General features: G+C 42.2%; 1 protein-coding gene across 1 annotated transcript in view; it reads left to right on the top strand.

The window, feature by feature from the left end:
* The window catches only part of KIF26B (kinesin family member 26B), a 521,116-nt gene that overhangs the window by 334,163 nt on the left and 164,700 nt on the right, over positions 1–22,253 (top strand). The gene's annotated exons all lie outside the window — the stretch shown is intronic.

Genomic DNA, 22,253 nt, shown 5'->3' on the forward strand with positions numbered 1-22,253 from the left:
GTAATGTCTGCTCACTGTTCTGTGGGCACTCCTACAGCCTCAGGTGGATAATGTCACCTAATACATCTTCAGGGGTCTTCTGCTAATCTCGCAGCCCACACAGACTCTGTTTTGATTTCAGTTCAATTTGTCATTGGCTTAATACACATAAAGTCAGGTTTAATTTGTGTCTGCAGCTCAGAGCTCGATTACAACTAATTGTGTCAGACGCTGCAATTTACCAAGCGTTCAAGGCAATTCATATTAGTGAGGCAGGAAGGTTAAAAGAGGTATGTAAATAATCTGTGCTTAACTGGAAACCTAAAAAACAAATGGCTAAGTCTTTACAGCTAGCATATGCTCTGTGCTGCACATTCAAAACTGTCCTTTTTAGTTGCCCAAAGGCATTTTATAGATGTCAGTACTTAAAGAAGTACTTTCCTCAGATGAGCCCCCTGGCGAACAGCTGAGATCTGAGGGAACATTTCAGCAAGTATTCAATTTTCCCATGGTACCACCAAAAGTGAAGTAATACACAGTGCCAGTTTACTAACCTTGACCTGTCAGTGTGATGCATAAATGTATTTGATTTGTAAGCCAAGGGTGGCTATGGCTATATGCAGTGTTACCTATTATCCCCTTCATGACATGTGATGATGTACATTTACATCAAATGTTGTGTCCCTGACTTTCATGGTGGTTCGCACATCGAGCCCACGTCTTATCAGCTGATGATGGCTGATTTAATCAGCCATCATCTGTCTTTAACTGCCACAGGCAGAGCGGAATCAGGCCCACGACTGTTAACCTGTTAAATGCCACATCAATCTGTGACAGCAGCATGTAACACGTGCCGAGAGGGGGGCACATCATTGCACGTGCCCATTGGCGCACCCATGACGTGATCGCAGGGTGCCGATAAGTTGCCATGAAGACCTCTGTGCTTGCTGTGACGATTCTCCTGTGAAAGCCAGCATTTAGCTGGCATTCATAGGAGATTGTGATTTTCTCCATAAATAGCAGGGCTATGTATAGTGCAAGTGATCGGATGATTGCAGTATCAAGGCAACACAGTGCCTCAGTGGTTAGCATTGCAGCCTTGCAGCGCTGGGGTCCTGGGTTCAACTCTCACCAAAGTCAACACCTTGTATCTGCTCCCTGTGTTTGTGTGGGTTTTCTCCGGTTCCCTCCCACACTCCAAAGACATACGGGAGGTGGGAGGTAATTTACATTGTGAGCTCTATTGGGGACATTGATGATAATGTATGTAAAGTGCTGCAGAATAAGATAGTGCTATATAAATAGGTTCCCTAAGGAGACAAACAAATACAGTTAAAAGTGAAAAAAATTTAAAACTTAAAATCATCCCCCTTTTCCCAGTAAAAAAAAACAATTAAAAAATCCACTTCTTTAGTATTGCTGCTTTCGTAATCGTCCGATCTATCACAATATAAAATAAATAAATCTGATTGGTTAATTGAAGCTCACAACAAAAACTGTCCACTTTTGACCCAGTTACAGGTTTACTTTAATCTATGTTCACACTTTGCGTTTTTACAGTTTTTTGCTGTTTTTTATACCATTTAAAAGCTACTTACCAGGAAAAGCTGTAAGATTTCAGAAATCTCACGCACGCATTTTTTCCTGACTGAATTTGAAAATATGTCAATTCTTTAAGCATTTTTGCAGCATTTTTTTATGAATAAAACAAACTTTATTAGACATGTATTGTAGACAAATAACACATAAAAAAGCAGCAAAAAATGCACAAAAATTGCACACAAAAAAGCAGCAAAACTTGCTTTTAGCAAGCAGCTTCCTTACTTCCAAGAGACCAGGTTTGGCCTGCAGAAAAAAATGCACCGTGTGAACATAGCCTTAAAGTCTCTTTTCTTATTCAGCAGTGACAGTAATACAAAGAAAAGCTGTATTGCTGAGCCAACTAACAGCTCAAAGAAGCTTCAACCCATGTATTAAAATGTATCACAACATGAAAACAAATCCTAGAGACAGCTACATCCTAAAGAAATGGAATCGTATTGCGAGCCAAGTCAGTGGTAATTGTAGGCAACACAAATGTGAGCGGCATGATCAGACCAAATGTGCAACTGAAACTTCAAAGCAGCTAGAAAGCTAAAAATAGGAAAAAAATGGGCAAATAAGTGACTGATTTTACAGAACTGAGCACAAAAGCGGCCAGTAAATGGCGGACACTACTCCCTGAAGATGGTGTAACTGTACTTGGTGCTCGCGGGTAAATGAGCAATGATGGGAGATTTTCTCGGTTGGAATCGTCCGGTCCCTGGGCAGGACAGAATGAAGTTTTATATTTTCAGCAAAATATAGCTGCGGGATATTCATCTGGGCCAGTGATAAATGGTTTTGACATTTTCCACAGACATAACTGGTAAGACAGACCTTTTTATTCTCCAATGGAGAAGTCTGCATTATTGATCAGGCGCCGTTTGTTAAAGGTTGCTGGCAAGAATTACACTTGTCTGTGTAAAACAAGAAAACATTTATTTCAGCCTTTTTCTGTTGTTCCCTGACTAAGTTTTATGCTTTGGGGAGATAACTCTAATGTACACATGAAATAATACAGCTCTGTCTGGAAGTATTAGGATGGCAGAAGGGCATAGATTCAAATGAGCTCATTGATCGCAATTCAGATGAGGCATCATGGAACAAATCTGTTTTTTGTAGTCACTTTAAGACTCTAAGGACGTCTGGCGAAGAAAAGTCACTTATTATTATTTGCTTCTTGTAATAGTGTCAGTCAAGTCTTCTAAAAGATGTAAATGATTATGCCGCACATCGAAAAATGCATTGTTGGACTTGAAGACAAATGCTTTATTTCTTTGTCATTAAATTAGCATTTTAGTCAGCATTTTCCCTGTCGGAAGACATAAATAATTGGAAATACCAATTTATTACATGCCATTGCTGACAACAAAGAAGCATATTTTTGGCAGTAAATCAGTTATGTCTTATCTCTAACTGCACCTTTAAAATGCGTCTTCTATTCTTCTATCTCTTACTGATGAATGTTGTAACACAAATTATTCCAATGTGTAGTTCTAAGGAGAGTACAGAACAGCAGCAAATGGCCATCGTATCAGGTAACTGCACGTATGAAATTAAAATAAACAGAAAAAATACGAAACAATCTAGTGACTCTATGACGTTCTATTTCTCCTCGTCCTCGTCATAGTGTTTGCCAAACCATATGGGAAATGGTATTTAACACCAGTAAATGGGAGGTTATAGACTTGGAAAGGGACTTCGAAGGGAAATACGTGTCACTACTTGGGAAAACCTGGGTAAAACTGACATGGAAAATGCTCTGGGGATAATGGGGACTGGAAGCTGAACTATAGCAGCCAGTGTCAGGCAGCTGCTGCCAAGGCAAATATGGTCATGGGATGCATCAAAAGGGACAGAAATACATACGACAGCGTCATTATATTGCTTTACCAATCACTGCTCAGACTGCCTATAGAATAGTATAGGGTGTTGGGAACCATGGCATAGTATGCATTCTAAGTAAAAATAAAACGGTGTCAAAATTATGTTCATAAATATTTATATAATGTCAGTATAGAAATTTCTATAATAATCTGTTCATACCCACTTATGATAAGGAGACATTCATTACTTTCTATAAAATACAGTTTATTCAGTGAATTCCTTCCAGTAAGAGAAGTGAGCCTGGAATTTACTTTCAGTTGTCATGGTTATTTCTTGATTTATATAAACTGCTCATCAAGTTATAATGTACATTTTGTCATAGTTTGCCAAAGAAAGTATAAAGTCAGCTCAGGAGCTAAGACTGCTGCATACCAGGCGGATTCCGGCATCAGCCTGTAACTGCAGTATACACTTACACATCATTTTCCCCCATTTTGGGGGCAAGTGAGTATTTTGACCTTATAATTTTTATGCAGATTTTCCAATTCTAAGCTGTATAAGCATTAATACTTATTAGATGATGTGCAGATCAGGTAATGTGTATTTGTGTATTAAGAGAAAATGCAGCCTAAGGACACAGCACCCTTTATCAATGTGTGCAGAATTATTAGGCAGCTTGTTTCCCTCAGGCAAAATGTGCCAAAAACAGTTTTAATTGGCTGAAAAGTAAAAAAATTGGATACAGTTCTGTTGAAAAATTTTAAGATATTGGTGCGTGATCACAGAACCAACAAAGTTTTTGTTGCAAATAGTCTACTGGGTCACAAAGACAGAGCCCAGTAGTACAAGGTGTTCAGTGCCAAGAGACACGGCCAAGGTGAGGGAGGCGGAAATCAGACCACCACTAAAAAAGACACAAAAATACAAGGTGTTCAGTGCCCAGAGACAAGGCCAAGGTAAGGGAGGCTGAACCCCGACCACCACTGAACAAGACACCGAAGTACAAGGTGTCCAGTGCTCAGAGACACGGCCAAGGTGATGGAGGCTGAAATCAGACCACCACTGAGCAAGATACAGAAGTACAAGGTGTCCAGTGCTCAGAGACACGGCCAAGGTAAGGGAGGCTGAAACCAACCACCACTGAACGAGACACACAAGTTGATACATCAAGAATGGGACAAGAAATATCTGAAGACAGATTTTCTAAAAGTTTTTTTGCACTGGTGAGTTCAGAGTTACCCTTGACTGACCAGATGAATGAGCCCGTGGCTGGATCCGTAACAGGACAGACCTCCACTTTGACTCAAACACCAGCAAGGTGTAGGTACTGCTGTGGGCTGGTATTATTAAAGATGAGCTAGTTGGCCTTTTTATGGTTGATGTGGGTGCAAAATCAACTCTCAAGTCTACTGCCAGTTTTTAGAAGACACTTTGTTCAAGCAGTACAACAATCAAAACAGGGAACAGGAAAAGGAGAGTCAGCCCACCACTTGTTGCAGCACCAATCCTTCTGTGAATGCACATGAACAAGCCTGGGATACCAGCTGTGTACCACGAATGAAATGGAAAAAATCATATGGGTAAAATCATAGTAATGGGCAGCTCTAGCCAGTGTGAATGAAACCAATGCGTTTCAGCTCAAGCGACCCTTAGTCATGGTAGAGCTGCCTATTACTATGATTTTACCCATATGATTCTACAATAAATTCTGGACTTTTAATCCATGTACCTGTCATTGCGCTGGATTTTTTCCTTCTCATTTGTTCACGCAGTGGTACAGTAAAAACTCTGCATCATTCAGGAAAACCGCAGAACGATGCACCATCGCATACATCAAAGTACTCCACTGCTTGGCTGTCAGTAAAGGCATTAAAGATTAGCAACCCACAAATCATGGACCATTCGGTAACTATCAGGGGAACCTTTGGGTCCTTTTTTCTTAATTGGGTAAAAGGGGAGATCTTTTGCACCAGGGCTCCTTCCTGAATATATTTTCTTATATTCCTACTCCATCCCATAGATTTGGCCTGGCTTAAGGAATACTGCTTCAAATATATGGAGGGGTGGTTCCCGCTTTCAATTTAATCATGACCGGAGGGACGCGGAATCGCCCCACATCGGTTTTCCTATTTGACCACATTTTGTCTGGCACCTTAATACATTTTTATATTCTAAGTCAGTCTGGCCTGAGGTGTTCTCACAGCTTTTGACGTATACATAATTCCTGCAAGTTTGCATAACTGTTTATCTGAGAGGGGACTTGTGACTCTAATACCTTCAGGAATGTGTTGTATAGTAGCCTGGATTCACTTAGCACATTTGCCCCCTTCCCCAGTAAATTCATAGGAACATTTTCACTAACAATAAGTTACACAAACACATTTTGGCTGTCTAGCAATTTCAGTTTCATCCATTTAGTCAGGAGATCTTCAGTCACCAGACCCTCTATCACCACACACTTTCTATCAAGTGTCTGTGCACCACAGTGTCAATCAAAATTTTTCCCTGCTTTCCCCTAGCATTGTTATGGTCATTGTCAAAAACAGGGTCAACATTTGTCATTGAGTTGCCGACTTCCTATGGCAAGTGGAATGGAAAATCATAGTAATATCTGTTCTCCCCGCAGTAGTAGTCTTCGGTTTTGGTCAAAACATTCTTAATACACGATACATCCTAGTTTTTTTTTACTATGCCTGCATTGCTGCACTTTCTCAGCCACACAACACCATGTATTCACTTGCTACTCCTTTCCTTTGTCCTTTATCCAACTCATGTTATCTTCCCTGAATCTGTGCCATTTTCTACATCCACACATCCACACTCTGGCATATTTGCCTTTTTTAGTATTGTTCCAACATTCTTCACTGCTTTCTTTCTCTATCTATTGCTATTTAATTAGCTGTTTTAGATCCCACTGTCAGCCCAGCCTGCACACTAAACAACTTGAACATGACTAGGGCCGGTTTTAGACAAAGTGGGGCCCTGGGCAAAAGTTTAAAGTGGGGCCCCAAATGCTTACATATTGCACCATCACACAGAAACATTTCAGATGTATTTGCATGTTCTGAGTTCAGGTTGTTAAACGAGCATATTCAACAATATTGAAGTAGTTTGACGATTGTTCCCGAGTTTCTTTACACTGGCTGAGGAAGAATGATGGGTACAGATAGTCCTTGATATAGCATAATGCAGGTCCCATATAGTACATGTAGTATAATGCACTCCCCATGGTCTTTGATAGAGTATAATGCAGCCCCCCTCATAAAGTATAATGCAGCCCCCCTCTTAGAGTATACTGCAGCCCCCCTAAGAGTTTACTTCAGCCCCTTCATAGAGTATAATGCAGCACCCCTAATAGAGTATAATGCAGCCCCCTCAGAGTATAATGCAAGCCCTTAGAGTATAATGCGGCCACCCCCACAGAGTATAATGCACCCGCAGCCCTCCTCAGAGTATAATGCAGGCCCCTCAGAGTATAATGCATCCCCCTCAGAGTATACTGCAGCCCCCTCTTAGAGTATAATGCAGCCCTACACACACAGTATATTGCAGCCCGACACACAGTATAATGTAGCCCACTCATGGAGTATAATGTAGAGCGCTCTTAGTATAATGCAGCCCTTGCAGAGTATACTGCAGCCCCCCTCATGGAGTATGCTGCAGGCCCTCTCATAGAGTATAGTGCAGCGCCCCTCAGGCTATACTGCAGACCCCCTCAGAGTATAATGCAGCCCCCCTCATAGAGTATAATGCAGCCCCCTCATAGCGTATAATGCAGCCCCACACACACAGTATAATGTAGCCCCCATAGAGTATCATGCAGCCCTCTCAGACTATAATGCAGTCCCCTCAGAATATAATCCAATCCCCTCAGGATAATGCAGCCCCCCACTCACAGTATAATGCAGCCCCACCACACAGTGTAATGCAGCTCCCCACACACACACAGTATAATGCGTGTCACAATGCCCACTGAGTCACAAGCAGAGGGAGAATGATGGCAGAGGGAGTGTCATCTGACACTTTCTCCTCAATCACTTCTTTCAATTGTATCGGCATCCATGAAGCTGATAAGTTGAATGCGCGATGTGGGGGGCGGCTCAAATACTCATAGCAGCCATGTGGCACGCCATTAGCTGAGGGCCTCTGGAGGAGCGGGGGACCTAGACAGCTGCTTGGTCTGCCTGCCCCTAACGCTGACCCTGCCCATGACCTCAGCTTCTTCTTCCAACAGTCCACCTTCCTGGTTTACCTGGATCCTTGTCAACAGGCGACACTCCTATAGCAAGTTAGAATGCTCTCTGAGGAGGATAATTTCATATTGCAGATGGATTAATGTAACTTGAGTCTTGGGTTGAAAAATGGCAGTTGAAACTTAATGTAGATAAATGTAAGCTCATGCATTTGGGCAGATGAAATTAAAAGTATAATTATGTGCTAAATTGTGAAAAACTTGGTAAAACTGACACTGAAAAATAATGGGTGGATGGCCAACTCAACTTCAGTGACCAGTGCCAGACAGCTACTGCCACATCAAATAAAATGACCTATGACGATGACAAGGGGGCATCCTCTATGTCTAGACGAAAGAAGGTTTAATCATAATCACAGATTGCATTTCTTTATTGTAAGAGCAGTGAGACTATGGAACTCTGCCAAATGGTTGACTTGCTATTAAAGTTCAAGGAAGACCTGGATACTTTTCTTGAAAATATAATATTACAGGTTATGGGTACTAGATTTTGTGATTTTATATTGATTCAGGGAACTAGTCTGATTAACATATGTGAAGTCAGAAAGGAATTCTTCCCTTAATTTGGAGCTATTAGTATCTGCCTTATGGAGTTTTGGCCTTTCTCTGGGTCAGCATCTTAAGTTATGGGAACCTGATGCACTTAGGTCTACTTTCAACCTTAAAAACTATGAAAGGTTTAACGGGAAAGCTTACAACGCTCTCTCACCCATTAGACCAGCTCGAGGTGTAGTATGAAGGCTCACACAGCTCTCTCACCCACTAGACCAAGTGTGCAGTAGAGTACCCTTACACTTTGATTATCCCATACATCAACCACACGAAGAGGTGCAGGACAAACACACATTGATGACCAAAACAATTACTGACAGGTTTTCTATGAGTAGGCACGATATCACTTTTGCTTTCTTTCTGATCTGTCTCCTCTTGTTGTGCTCAGGTCTTCGGTTTTTCTGTGCAACACCATCCTTTTGCCAAAACACACGGGAGTGCAGACAGGGTTGGTAGGAGGACAATACTTAGTCCTTTGTGCTCACAGCAAAGACAACGGGAACCTCTCCATCACAGCAGTGGTAGAGCAGTCTTTTTACCAAAACAGGGAGTTTTCTGTCATTTTCCCTGATTCACACATTCACATAACTCATTGGTGATGCCAGAAAATTGTGTACAACCTTACCCGGGAAACACAGAGATAGTGAAACGAAATTGTAACAATAAACAACTTCTTACCGTGCTACAGCTGGAAGTTTCACTGTCACAGATTCTGAATAGGCTGATTGGCTACCTTCCCAGGCTTAAGTTCCAGGTTCTGCTATAGCTTTCGTTTCTGAGTCAGACTATGGGATCACCAGGGAAGCCTAGTCAGGGAGTAAGGCTTTGTTCAGTACAAACTGGGAGAGATACTGAAGCACTTAAGTAGTGGGCAAAAGCACCTCTGTTGATTTTTACAGGCACCTTATACCATTTAATTAACGTAAAGTTCCTATGGGAAATTCCACCAAACCTCCTGCTCTCAGAGGTTAGGTCTAATAATAATCAGTTCACGTCTCTTTGCCAGCATGCAACATACTGTATCTCAAAAGCTTGCATTAGAGATAAGTAAATTTTAAATAAAATATGAGACTAGAAAAACCTTAACCCTTCTATACCAATATGTTAACTTATTTTTAATTTTTTATTTAAGAGAGTAGTAGCACAATAGCAAAAAAAATTCACCACAATATAAACATGACATTTACATTCTAAAAATAATAAAATGTACCTGGTCCAACATATCTGGTTACGCTAAGATAACACCAATATCACACCTAGGGCATGATGTGTTTTTAATGGAATTTTAGTAAATCTTTGTTCTATAGCTACCTATGCATTAAGCTTCTCATTCCCGCATGTTAAGGACCCATTCAGACATCAGTGATTTTTATCACTGATGTTTCATCTTTTTTTTATATGTGTATGACAAGTTTTTTAAAGCTTTTCATATGAAACAAATATGAAAATTAGACAGCACACGGATGTCATACGAGTGCTGTATGATTTATTTCACTGACCCATAGACCTGTATTAGCGAGTTTGATTCATAACTTGGATGTGCGAATGTGTTGCTGTTAAAAACACAACTGCATTCTACATGCTGTCAGGTCCATAATATAAGGGACACCCCCCATAGTGCCTTCTCAATTGGATCCTTATGGGTTCTTGAAACAACCTTGCTGATGAAGGGTCTCTTGACCCAATAAATAGCATGTAATGAATACGAATTACAAAACCTGTGTTTTTGTTGGGTCTGGATTATCTCAATAAATATATGGTTGAAACAAACCTGTAAGACTCTGAAGTGTTGTTCAAGCACCTCTCTACGTATTCCGATCAAAATCAGACATGTTTCAATGTTTTGTTGCAGACCACTTGATCTGTAAAAATACCCAGAGATGTGTACATTTCCATAGAGCATTATAGCTATGAGTTCAGTACATGAAGGACATTGGTAGAACTCCAGCGTGAAAAAGTAACGAGCCATAACTTTACCAAGAAGTGCTGCTTCGAATAGGTCTCGCAATCTGGAAAACATATAGAAAACATATACTGCCCTGATCCTGTGACCGAGACAGTATGATCGTTTCCTTCCCTAGATGAATTTATTCTATAGTGCTCCCAAATATTTATTAAATGGTAACTTCTAATATATTGTCATCCTTAAAATCACATAGCAAATTTACAGACCAGATTTTGAACATTTCATTCTAATCATTTTAACATTCATTTTCCTGGAATTTCTAGTGTATGTAGGGCATGTCATGTATAATATTAGTAACCTATTTGCTAGATATATTTATTCTTCTTTCTTAGAATATCAAATCAATGCCATATTTTGAAAATGATATACTAACCAACACAGGAATTAGATTAGCGTAGTGATATTTACTGAAATTGATATTTCTTAGAGATTTTAAAATACTATTGAAACAAAGTAAAAGTTGAAATGACAAGGAATATAGAGGTATTTAATCTAGTTAGATCAACAAGAGCAGCAATGCTTAAGAAAGTATTTCTCTAATTCAATCCTCTGCTTAGCAGCCAGAAGGGAACTGCAGTTCACCTCTAGTCATTGTATATGTCAAATGAAATGGTCGCAGCCGTATAACTACTTCTTTCATAAGAATGTTGGCTCAAACTGAAAGGTTGTTTGTATGAACTTTGCTTATTAGATAGACAGACAGTCTGGGAAAGTGATATCCTTCTCTCTGTGGTCTATATGGGCTTACATTTTATCAACTATGGTTTGCGGAAAGAAAGTTTATTGGACTTATACCTTGCAATCATCTGGACATATTGATTGAAGGTTGTTGATTAGTAAAGAATATGTGTATGGAAGACTTTTAAACAAAAGTCATGAAATTTCCTGAGTTACCAAATGTTGAATGGGATCTTTGTCAGTATAGTATGACTTCAGTCATATGTCTGACATTGCAGTCTCTCAAGTCAAGAAACACTGATAAAACTCATATTTTTTCTCTGTCGTGTTTTAGTTTCCAGTACTACCAAACCACTCTTTAGTGAGTAGCTTCTATCCACGTCTATGAGAAAAGTTCTGGGTCCATTTTAGAAGTAAAATATATGTAGGTAGTTTTGCACATAATATGAGAATAAGAAATGCATTCATACCCCAGAGCTGGAATTATATACATTTATTTAGTGTTGTTGGTATAAAAGAAGGACTGGGGGAATTAATGGATCAATAGACATGTTGTAGTGTAGGCACAGGAGGCTTCTGTTTGCTCAGTGGTGTCTAAGAAAACTTTTTAGGAAGACACTATTAATTATAAATATACATCATACATATTTTAATGTTTAGTACTAGTGATGAGCGAATATACTCGTTACTCGAGATTTCCCGAGCACGCTCGGGTGACCTCCGAGTATTTTTTAGTGCTCGGAGATTTAGTTTTCATCACCGCAACTGAATGATTTACATCTCTTAGCCAGCTTGATTACATGTGGGGATTCCCTAGCAAGCAGGCAACCCCCACATGTACTTATGCTGGCTAACAGATGTAAATCATTCATCTGCGGTGATGAAAACAAAATCTCCGAGCACTAAAAAATACTCGGAGGTCACCCGTGCGTGCTCGAGAAATCTCGAGTAACGAGTATATTCGCTCATCACTATTTAGTACTTCAAATTAATCCTAAAAATAAATAATTATTTTAGATTGTGAAATTATTAAGATAAAAACCTATTTGACAATTATTGCCATTTTGACCTGCTACCATGCTTCTTGACCAATATTCACTAAAATATTTTAAATAGAATTAAGGCAGACTGTCAGGATACTCCTGCTGCACAGGATAGATCCCAAGCTTTATCTGCCTATGTGGTCTCCCATTCAGGTCCGGCCGCTGCGATTGCTGCTCAACACAGACGTCAGTTCCCAGCGTCTTGCTCAGGCTCGTGGTATACAGTTGGTTACTGCTGGCTCTTCAGCCAAGTCCTTGGTAACTAGTGATATTCAGATACAGCCTTGCACTCTGGAGTCTAAGTCCATGATCACCTTACTGAGCATGACCGTGATGTGGTGTCTTCTCATTGGTGGTCGGATGTTAGCTGCTCTGGTGATGTGGCAGCTCCGGATTGGCCCACGGGCGATGTCTCAGCTGACTGGGCATGAGTGTTTGGGGTGGAGCCTAGCGTATAAAAGGCTCTTAGCGGCGCACGCGGGTGCGCTAGTGTCTTTTATGTTTGGTGTGTGAGGTTGGATACTCTACCACCCTGTATGCACGTTTGTGTGTCTGCCTTTACTTTGAGCCTGTACACGTTGGCAGGCAGGTTGCACACTTATGTGGTTTCGTACCCATGGCTCTCTGCCGGAGTCTCTAGTCTGCTCCATGCTTTGGGTGCCGGGTTCAGTAGTGTCAGGACTGGGGTAACTAGCCACTTGGCTTAGCATCTGTTTCGTTCTTGTGTGCGGTTAGCACAGTTCAGTTATAGAGCAAGCGCAACCCTTACGCTATACTTCTCAGTGAAGGCCACAGGGTATTGGATCTATCGTCATAAGAGTTCTTTCTATTGGCTCAGCATCTTCTTCACTTGTGTGTGCGGTCAGCACAGTTTAGTTGCAGAGTAAGTGTAATCCACGTGCTAACGGCCCTGTGACGTGAACAGGGTTTAGCACTTAGCTCTCTCGGTGAAGTGACTGAGCTTGGTACTCGGTGTTCCAATCACACTGTGTGGCGCTAACACAATGTGCTTAAGGTAACGCTCGTCATTACTCTCACTAGCAGCAGAGGTCCTCTCTGCACGGAGGACCCCGGGTTGCGATTGCACTCTATTTTATATTTTATTCAGTGCAATCTGCCAACCCTAACACTGTCCGCACTCTAACAAAATGAAAACAGAGAGCATCGTCAAAACTGTGTACCGAAAATCAAAAAACACTGTGTAAGTAATATGCCAACTCTCAAAGAGTTAAAACACAAACAGGCTTATTGAATATTTATGAATAACATGTGTGAATGAATGTGCATTTATCTACAATATTTATAGCATTTTCATATTAGTAAATCCAGTCCAAAAATAAATATTTGCCTGGATATCGCAATAAAAATCTAAATACACTAAAAATAATGATGCACTTGTATTGAGTACGCCGGACACAGTGTAGTCTGATTCTGACCGGGAGTATGCATATATTGTGTACTTGGGTCACGGGACCGCCGTTCCCTGCACGGGCACCAGACACTCCTCACTGAGTGCAGGGCGTGCACTGGGGAGATTTACAAGTCTGCACTTAGAGTGACTGCAGACTTGCCCTTTTAGACTAGACAACCCCTTTAAGTATATATAATTTTTGTTATACAGGAAAAAAAGGAAAAAATGACAGATCTAGGAAAAATCAAAGCTTTTGTGCCATTTTGTTTATTACAAATGAAAGCAGTAGGTAGTCCCCATGTCTAGAGAGAAAATCACAGACATAAGTCTCTTTTCACATCTGCACTGGAACCTCTGACAGGAGCCTGGGTCAAAGATTCCACGTTTGTCAACAAAACGTTACAAAGTAACAGATTCCATATTATTCATATGTGTTTCCCTGTTTGTGTTGTAATGGATCTCTCCCCATAACAATTCCACTTTTTTCCTACAATGGATCAGAGTGAATGAAATGATGTGAGCAGAGCCCAGCAATCACACAGTATCATGGTTGTACTTGTGACATTACAATGCACTGCCACACAGTAGCAATATTTCAGAGTGGATGGAGTAAAAGGTGAAATGCAGAAAACACCTGATTGTATGCATTGTCTCACGGCAGCAGTGACATTATTCAGTGTTAGAATTTTCTCAATGTGTGACCACCTTTTTCCGAGAAGGGTGAGGCATTCTTAGTTTTCATAGCGGTGAAACGTTCAAAGCAATAGCAGCGGGTGATTAGGAACCTTAAGGCCAGCGCCACACATCGGACTTTTCCCAGCCTGCGGTGTATGGACTGGGCGTGGGTCTAGTGACCTCTTATATGCCCATGAGGGTGTGAATGTGTGAAGCCAGCGAAGGAAATGTCCATCTTTTCCATTTTGAGAAATCTCATTCTGTCTTCACAGTTACATTTCCCTAGGAGTATATGAGCCTGGGTATATTACTAGAAACTGAAGGAATTCTACTCTAAACCTGAAACATGTCCTTACATGGAGTATTATTGCAGAGACTTGTCTTAGACTGTTCTAAGTTTGATAATAAAGAGAACCAGCACGGATCAGTTCTTAAAAGCTTAGAATATATATGTAGTTGTCGTGGTTCCTGATACTTTTTACCTGATTCCTTTTTTATGCTAATAATTGAATTTCCTATCTAACCTGACCATGACATTGATTTCCACTAGGACTTTCCTTGACCACAATCCCATTATCATCTGCCCCTGCCACTCAGCTTCGTTGTTGCTATGTGGAACCTCATATCCACACTAAGCTGGTAATATGCACAGTCTTTGTAGAGAAAGGAAGCCAAGAACCGCAAACACATGATATCACACAAACACAACAGATATATCATACTCTTAAAGGTACAGGAGGTGCATTACAACAGACCTGGATACTGTGATGGCACAAGGCAATCCATAGGGGGTAAAACAGTACAACTATATGAATATGAATTCACCCATTATATTTATGTCACTGACTCACAGTTAAAGGGGGTTTCCCACAAACAAAAGTTCATTTTAACCAATGCATCTTGGAATAATAATAATTTACACAATTGGATGTGTTTATATAAAATGTTCCTGTGCTGAGATAATCTTATTCATGTGCCCCTGCTGTGTACTGTGTAATGGCTGTGTCTGACCATGCAGGGACATTGTTTAAAAACAGGCAGGGAAATGTTTTCACTCACAAAAAGAATCAACTGCAACCCCGTGATGTAATGTCTGTATACTCTTTTGATTCCCTCCCCTGCCCAGGAGCTGTGTGTTGTGAATTTGGTTTCTGGGCTCCCCCGGTGGTTTCTGGTGGTACTGCACTTGTGTGCTTCATCTCCTCTGTTCACCTGTTTTCCATCTGGATGTGGGAGTTTTCTATTTAGCCTTGCTCCTCAGTCATTTCTATGCCGGCCAACAATGTTACCAGAAGCCTTTCTGTTGCATGTTCCTGCTCCTAGACAACTATCAGCTAAGTTGGACTTGTTGTCCTAAGTTTGTTTTGCATTTTTGTTCCAGTTCTCTGTGATTGAATATTTCTGAGGCTGGAAGCTCTTGTGAGCTGAAATTGCCACTCTGGTGTCATGAGTTGATATTAGAGTCTTAAAGTAATTTCAGGATGGTATTTTGAAAGGGTTTTCAGCTGACCGTGAAGTTTCCTTTTCTGTCTTCCTACTATCTAGTAAGCGGACCTCAATTTGCTAAACCTATCTTCATACTTCGTATGTCAATTTCCTCTAAAATCACCGCCAATATATGTGGGGGCTACTGTCTGCCTTTTGGGGAAAATTTCTCTAGAGGTAAGCCAGGTCTGTATTTTCCTCTGCTAGGGTCAGTCAGTTCTCCGGCTGGCGCTGGGCGTCTAGGGATAAAACGTAGGCACGCTACCCGGCCACTGTTAGTTGTGCGGTAGGTTTAGCTCATGGTCAGCTCGAGTTCCCATCTTCCAAGAGCTAGTCCTTTTGTATGCTTTATTACGTTCTCTTGCCATTGAGAACCATGACAGTTTGGCCGGCCAAGAGTTAAAATAATTGGCAGAAGAAAGGAGAGAAAAGAAGTCTGCAGAGATTTTTTTTTTTTTCCTGAGTTTGCTCATTAGTTGATTCACTAGCATCTCTGCTTACTGCAGCCTTCGTCTCTCTCTCCTTCTAATCCTTGAATGGTTCTGATTTCACCTGATTAATATGGATCCTCAGAGTTTAGCTACAGGTTTGAATAATCTCGCTATGAAGGTTCAAAGCTTACAGGATTTCGTTATTCATGCTCCTACATCTGAACCTAGAATTCCTTTACCTGAATTTTTCTCTGGGGATAGATCTCGCTTCCAGAATTTCAAACATAATTGTAAATTATTTTTGTCTCTGAGATCTCGCTCCGCTGGAGATCCTGCACAGCAGGTCAGGATTGTAATTTCCTTGCTCCGGGGCGACCCTCAGGATTGGGCATTTGCTTTGGCACCAGGGGATCCTGCGTTGCTCAATGTGGATGCGTTTTTCCTGGCTTTGGGGTTGCTTTATGAGGAACCTCATTTAGAAATTCAGGCTGAAAAAGCCTTAATGGCCCTGTCTCAAGGGCAAGATGAGGCTGAAATATACTGCCAAAAATTTCGTAAGTGGTCTGTGCTTACTCAGTGGAATGAGTGCGCCCTGGCGGCGAAATTCAGAGAGGGTCTCTCTGATGCCATTAAAGATGTTATGGTGGGGTTCCCTGTGCCTACAGGTCTGAATGAGTCCATGACAATGGCTATTCAGATTGATCGGCGTTTGCGGGAGCGCAAACCTGTGCACCATTTGGCGGTGTCTACTGAGAAGACGCCAGAGATTATGCAATGTGATAGAATTCTGTCCAGAAGTGAACGACAGAATTTTAGGCGAAAAAATGGGTTATGCTTCTATTGTGGTGATTCAACTCATGTTATATCAGCATGCTCTAAATGTACTAAGAAGGTTGATAAGTCTGTTTCAATTGGCACTTTACAGTCTAAGTTTATTCTATCTGTGACCCTGATTTGCTCTTTATCGTCTATTACCGCGGACGCCTATGTCGACTCTGGCGCCGCTTTGCGTCTTATGGATTGGTCCTTTGCCAAACGCTGTGGGTTTGATTTAGAGCCTCTGGAAGTTCCTATACCTCTGAAGGGTATTGACTCCACGCCATTGGCTAGTAACAAACCACAATACTGGACACAAGTAACTATGCGTATTAATCCGGATCACCAGGAGATTATTCGCTTCCTTGTGTTGTATAATCTACATGATGTGTTGGTGCTTGGATTGCCATGGCTGCAATCTCATAACCCAGTCCTCGACTGGAAAGCAATGTCTGTGTTAAGCTGGGGATGTCAGGGGACTCATGGGGACGTACCTTTGGTTTCCATTTCGTCATCTATTCCCTCTGAGATTCCGGAATTTTTATCTGATTATCGTGACGTTTTTGAGGAGCCTAAACTTGGTTCATTACCTCCGCACAGAGATTGCGATTGTACTATAGATCTGATTCCGGGCAGTAAGTTTCCAAAGGGTCGTTTATTTAATCTATCTGCCTGAACATGCTGCTATGCGGGAATATATTAAGGAGGCCTTGGAAAAGGGACATATTCGTCCTTCGTCATCTCCCTTAGGAGCCGGTTTTTTCTTTGTAGCTAAAAAAGATGGCTCTTTGAGGCCGTGTATTGATTATCGGCTTTTGAATAAAATCACGGTTAAATATCAGTATCCTTTGCCATTGCTTACTGATTTGTTTGCTCGAATAAAGGGGGCCAAGTGGTTCTCTAAGATTGATCTTCGTGGGGCGTATAATTTGGTGCGAATTAAGCAGGGGGATGAGTGGAAAACCGCATTTAATACGCCTGAGGGCCATTTTGAGTACTTAGTAATGCCTTTTGGTCTTTCAAATGCCCCTTCAGTCTTTCAGTCCTTTATGCATGACATTTTCCGTGATTATTTGGATACATTTTTGATTGTGTATCTTGATGATATTTTGATTTTTTCGGATGACTGGGACTCTCATGTCCAACAGGTCAGGAGGGTTTTTCAGGTTTTGCGCTCTAATTCCTTGTGTGTAAAGGGTTCTAAGTGCGTTTTTGGGGTTCAAAAGATTTCGTTTTTGGGGTACATTTTTTCCCCCTCTTCCATTGAGATGGACCCTGTCAAGGTTCAGGCTATTTGTGATTGGACGCAACCCTCTTCTCTTAAGAGTCTTCAGAAGTTTTTGGGCTTTGCTAATTTTTATCGTCGATTTATAACTGGTTTTTCTGATGTTGCTAAACCGTTGACTGATTTGACTAAGAAGGGTGCTGATGTTGCTGATTGGTCCCCTGCTGCTGTGGAGGCCTTTCGGGAGCTTAAGCGCCGCTTTTTTTCCGCCCCTGTATTGCGTCAGCCTGATGTTACTCTTCCTTTTCAGGTTGAGGTTGACGCTTCAGAAATCGGAGCTGGGGCGGTTTTGTTGCAGAAAAGTTCCGACTGCTCCGTGATGAGACCTTGTGCGTTCTTTTCTCGTAAATTTTCGCCCGCTGAGCGAAATTATGATATTGGTAATCGGGAGCTCTTGGCTATGAAGTGGGCTTTTGAGGAGTGGCGTCATTGGCTTGAGGGGGCTAGACATCAGGTGGTGGTATTGACCGACCACAAGAATTTGATTTATCTTGAGTCTGCCAGGCGCCTAGATTCCTAGAATCCTAGACAGGCGCGCTGGTCGTTATTTTTCTCTCGGTTTAATTTTGTGGTTTCTTATCTACCAGGTTCTAAAAATGTGAAGGCGGATGCCCTTTCTAGGAGTTTTGAGCCTGATTCCCCTGGTAATTCTGAACCTACAGGTATCCTTAAGGATGGAGTGATATTATCTGCTGTTTCCCCAGAATTGCGACGGGTCTTGCAGGAGTTTCAGGCGAATAGACCTGATCGTTGCCCGCCTGGTAGAATGTTTGTTCCTGATGATTGGACCAGTAGAGTCATCTCGGAGGTCCATTCTTCTGCGTTAGCAGGTCATCCTGGAATCTTTGGTACCAGGGATTTGGTGGCTAGGTCCTTCTGGTGGCCTTCCCTGTCGCGAGATGTGCGAGGTTTTGTGCAGTCTTGTGATGTTTGTGCTCGGGCCAAGCCTTGTTGTTCTCGGGCTAGTGGATTGTTGTTATCCTTGCCTATTCCGAAGAGGCCTTGGACTCACATCTCCATGGATTTTATTTCTGATCTCCCTGTTTCTCAGAAGATGTCTGTCATCTGGGTGGTGTGTGACCGTTTCTCTAAGATGGTCCATTTGGTTCCCTTGCCCAAGTTGCCTTCCTCATCCGAGCTGGTTCCTCTGTTTTTTCAAAATGTGGTGCGCTTGCATGGTATTCCGGAGAATATCGTTTCTGACAGGGGAACCCAATTCGTGTCTAGATTTTGGCGAGCGTTCTGTGCTAGGATGGGCATTGATTTGTCTTTTTCGTCTGCTTTCCATCCTCAGACTAATGGCCAGACCGAGCGAACTAATCAGACCTTGGAGACTTATTTGAGGTGTTTTGTGTCTGCGGATCAGGATGATTGGGTTGCCTTTTTGCCCTTGGCGGAGTTTGCCCTCAATAATCGGGCTAGTTCTGCCACCTTGGTTTCTCCTTTCTTCTGTAATTCGGGGTTTCATCCTCGTTTCTCTTCCGGTCAGGTGGAGTCTTCGGATTGTCCTGGAGTGGATGCTGTGGTGGAGAGGTTGCATCAGATTTGGGGGCATGTGGTGGACAATTTGAAGTTGTCCCAGGAGAAGACTCAGCATTTTGCCAACCGCCGTCGTCGTGTTGGTCCTCGTCTTTGTGTTGGGGACTTGGTGTGGTTATCTTCTCGTTTTGTCCCTATGAAGGTTTCTTCTCCTAAGTTTAAGCCTCGGTTCATCGGCCCGTACAAGATATTGGAGATTCTTAACCCTGTGTCCTTTCGTTTGGACCTCCCTGCATCTTTTTCTATTCATAATGTCTTCCATCGGTCATTGTTGCGCAGGTATGAGGTACCGGTTGTGCCTTCCGTGGAGCCTCCTGCTCCGGTGTTGGTTGAGGGTGAGTTGGAGTACGTTGTCGAGAAGATCTTGGACTCCCGTGTTTCCAGACGGAGACTTCAGTATCTGGTCAAGTGGAAGGGCTACGGTCAGGAGGATAACTCTTGGGTGACAGCCTCTGATGTTCATGCCTCCGATTTGGTCCGTGCCTTTCATAGGGCTCATCCTGATCGCCCTGGTGGTTCTGGTGAGGGTTCGGTGCCCCCTCCTTGAGGGGGGGGGTACTGTTGTGAATTTGGTTTCTGGGCTCCCCCGGTGGTTTCTGGTGGTACTGCACTTGTGTGCTTCATCTCCTCTGTTCACCTGTTTTCCATCTGGATGTGGGAGTTTTCTATTTAGCCTTGCTCCTCAGTCATTTCTATGCCGGCCAACAATGTTACCAGAAGCCTTTCTGTTGCATGTTCCTGCTCCTAGACAACTATCAGCTAAGTTGGACTTGTTGTCCTAAGTTTGTTTTGCATTTTTGTTCCAGTTCTCTGTGATTGAATATTTCTGAGGCTGGAAGCTCTTGTGAGCTGAAATTGCCACTCTGGTGTCATGAGTTGATATTAGAGTCTTAAAGTAATTTCAGGATGGTATTTTGAAAGGGTTTTCAGCTGACCGTGAAGTTTCCTTTTCTGTCTTCCTACTATCTAGTAAGCGGACCTCAATTTGCTAAACCTATCTTCATACTTCGTATGTCAATTTCCTCTAAAATCACCGCCAATATATGTGGGGGCTACTGTCTGCCTTTTGGGGAAAATTTCTCTAGAGGTAAGCCAGGTCTGTATTTTCCTCTGCTAGGGTCAGTCAGTTCTCCGGCTGGCGCTGGGCGTCTAGGGATAAAACGTAGGCACGCTACCCGGCCACTGTTAGTTGTGCGGTAGGTTTAGCTCATGGTCAGCTCGAGTTCCCATCTTCCAAGAGCTAGTCCTTTTGTATGCTTTATTACGTTCTCTTGCCATTGAGAACCATGACAGCTGTGGTATGATCAGACCATGTCCCTGTACGGTCAGACACAGCCATTACACAGTACACAGCAGGGGCACATGTATAAGATTATCTCAGCACCGGAACGTTTTATTTAAACGCATCCAATTGTGGAAATTCTTATTATTCAAAGATCTATTGATTAAAATGAACTTTTGTTTGTGGGAAAACCCAACGCTGATTTACCACAGCGGCTGCATTTCATAACAATGTCCTTTGATAATGTCACGTGAGCCGCAGGAAAACCAGTACTGGCACCAGAGGGGAGTCTAAGTGTTCTTATTTTACTGGGGAGTAACATAGGGATTGAAAATGGGTTGTCCGACTAACAGACCACCTAATGTGAATGTCTGCTTGTCCCCAGATTTCTGTACACAGTACTTCCACCGCATGTGTTACCTACTCATTAGCTACTTTGCCAGTATTTCATGGTACACCTTACGGACAGAAGTATTGGGACACCTTTACATTCCACCTATAGGAGCTTTTATGACATCTCATTCTACATCTTTAGACATTAATATGAAGTCGGTTAAAACAGCTTCCACTTTTCTGAGAAGGCTTTCTGCGAGATTTTGGTGTGTGTCAGTGTGAATGTTTACCCATTCACAAGAAGACCATTTGTGAGGTCAGACACTGATGTTGTACGAAAGGGCCTGACTCTGGTCTGATTCATCCCAGAGATGGTCGAAGTCTGTGTGGTCCAGTCAAGTTCTTCCACACCAAACTCAGTCAGCCATTCCTTTAGGGATGTTGCTTTGTGAATCAGTGCACTGTAATGCTGCAGCAGAAAGGGACATTTCCCTAATCTGTTGCTACAATGTTGCAAGTGCACAATTGTCCAAAATGTCCTACTATGCTAAAGCAATAAAACTTCCCTCCACTGCTACTAAATAAGAGGCCAGCCCCTGAAAACATCCCCATAGCAGTATACCATCTCCACCAAACTTTACTTTTGGCACTTTGCAGTCGGGCAGGTAACTCTCCTGGCATCCACCATACCCCGACTCGTCCATCAGACTGCCAGGTAGAACAGCTTAACTTGCCAAACCACAGAACATTTTCCACTTCTCCAGAGTATAGAGGCAGTGTGCTTGCCATTGTGCTTGGTGATGTAAGGCTTGCATGCAGCTGCTCTGTCATGAAGCTCCTGGGTTCCAGTTTTTGTTCTGATGTTAATGCCAGAGGAGGTTTGGAGCCCTGCAGTTATTGAGTCAGTAGAGCGTCGGTGACTTATGCACATCAATATTAGGCGACTACTCGCTATAACTTTACTTGGTGGCTACTTTGTGGCTCAGTTGTTCTGGTTCCTAAATGCTTCCACTTTTCAATAATACCACTCACAGTTAATTGTGGAATATTTAGGATTGAAGACATTTCACAAATGACTTGCTGGAACGGCGGTGTCCTAATACAGTACCATGCCCTAT

This window comes from Ranitomeya variabilis, chromosome 2, assembly GCF_051348905.1.
Source record: "Ranitomeya variabilis isolate aRanVar5 chromosome 2, aRanVar5.hap1, whole genome shotgun sequence".
Taxonomy (NCBI): Eukaryota; Metazoa; Chordata; class Amphibia; order Anura; family Dendrobatidae; genus Ranitomeya; species Ranitomeya variabilis.